This window comes from Lynx rufus, unplaced genomic scaffold, assembly GCF_022079265.1.
Source record: "Lynx rufus isolate CCGP_SWC_20201006 ecotype Redwood Valley unplaced genomic scaffold, mLynRuf1.p SCAF_18, whole genome shotgun sequence".
Classification (NCBI taxonomy): Eukaryota; Metazoa; Chordata; class Mammalia; order Carnivora; family Felidae; genus Lynx; species Lynx rufus.
In genome coordinates this window covers 658,040-660,023 of record NW_025814832.1, presented here as the reverse complement: position 1 = coordinate 660,023, position 1,984 = coordinate 658,040, and the positions used below count along the sequence as shown (strand labels likewise).

Here is a 1,984-nt window from a genome sequence, read left to right as displayed (position 1 = left end):
TCCTTAAACTCTGAATTTGTCTACCAGCTTCCAGCTTCTTTCGCCATTCCTGGGGAAATCAGTTTTAGGTCCCCTGGGTATTAGTTATTCCCAGGTAAAGACAAAATACATTCCTGTAGCAAAGGGCTAGAAAACTCCATTTCAGGTCAGGCCAGGTCAGAAAACAGAGTAGACATGAAAATAAGTAAGAGGGGGAAAAGGTTAAGAGATAAAATGATGTGAATCTTGTGCAGAGAGAGGTAAGTAGGAGACGTTTAGAGGGAAGCTGGGAGGTGGATATGGTGGAGCTTATTTAGTCTTGACCTAAGAATATAGAGAATTATTTTTAAATTATACCATAATCAAAGCAGAGTTCAGGCTTAAAAAAAACATAGTGTCCTATGATAAATTAAAGACTATAAGGCATGAAGATCATTTAAAACAGGAGTTTTTAAACTACACTTTTTCAGGATCACTGGGGAAACACAAAGAGAAGGCTTAGCCAGCAGGTCACCAAGACCTCTTTTCCCTCCTTCAACTATACACCTCCACTTCATCTCTTTTACATATTGAATAATTATTTAGTATGTGATTTTGGCAGAAAGTTTCCATGGTAAGGGAAAAAATTCTGGGATAATATTCCAATATTATTATACCTACTAGATAGAAATATGTAAAAATACCAAATGTTACCATCATACAGAGAAGGGAATTTTCTTTCCACAAAAGACTCTTCCCAGGGCTCCCTTCATGTCTCTGTTCCTCAGGCTGTAGATGAAGGGATTCAGCATGGGGGTGACCACAGTGTACATCACGGCCATGACAGTCTCCTTAACAGCAGAATTATTAGCTGATGAGGACAAGCAGAGACTGATAACTGTCCCATAGAAGAGAGACACCACGGAGAGGTGGGAGCCACAGGTGGAGAAGGCCTTGCGGATGCCCCTGGCAGAAGGGACCCTGAGGATGGAGGACACAATCCGTGCATAAGACATGACAATGAGTAGGAATGGGATGACGAGAATGAGCCCTGTCATGATAAATATCACCAACTCATTGATTCGAGTGTCAGAGCAGGCCAGCTTCAGCAGAGTAGACACGTCACAGAAAAAGTGGGGGATTATGTTGTCGGCACAGAAGGACAGCTTGGCCATGAGCAGGGTGTGCAACATGGCATGGGCAGCAGTCAGCACCCAGCACAGCACCACCAAGGAGAGACAGAGCTTGGGGCTCATCATGGTGGTGTAGTGCAGGGGGAAACAGATGGCCACATAGCGGTCATAGGCCATGGCCACCAGGAGGAAGCTCTCCAGGTCTCCAAAAAATAGGAAGAAGTACATCTGGGTCAGGCAGCCGGCATAGGGGATGGACGGGACCTGGCTCTGCATGTTCTGCAGCAGATTGGGCATTGTGACAGAGGAGAAGCAGAGGTCAGAGAAGGACAAGTTACTGAGAAACAAATACATGGGCGTGTGGAGGCGGGAGTCCAGGCGAATGAGAACGATGATGAGCAGGTTCCCCAGGATGGTGGTAACATACATGAGCAGGAACAGGGCATAGAACTGGTCTCACAGCTCTGACTTGATGGGCAGGCCCAGGAGGAGGAATTCTAAGACAACAGTTTGATTCTTTCCTGTCATGCTCTGTCTTCAGCATTTTAGGAAGAAATTATAGTGTCCGTTAAAACCTGAATTTAAAAATGAACATATTTCTATGATACATGGCCTGCTGGGTGCTCTGCAAAGATACTTTACATCACTCTCATCACAATAATTACCATTCCTATACTCCAAATCTCTACAGTCAGAATGTCTATGATTGGAAATGACTTTTCTTCACTTCTCTTTAACATGTGACAATATCTCAACTTTTATAAAACAATCTTATCCATTACCTTCTGAGACACATATATTGGTTTTCCTCATATCTACCTGACCAGGCATCCTCTGTAACTCTGATTGATTTCTGTTTTGTCAATCTCTTCATGTTGATGTTCCAGGGCTTT

At 43.6% G+C, this 1,984-nt stretch overlaps 1 pseudogene; it reads right to left on the bottom strand.

The window, feature by feature from the left end:
* Nucleotides 1-674: 674 nt before the first annotated feature.
* LOC124512928 (olfactory receptor-like protein DTMT) lies at nucleotides 675-1,619 on the bottom strand (annotated as a pseudogene).
* Nucleotides 1,620-1,984: the final 365 nt, after the last annotated feature.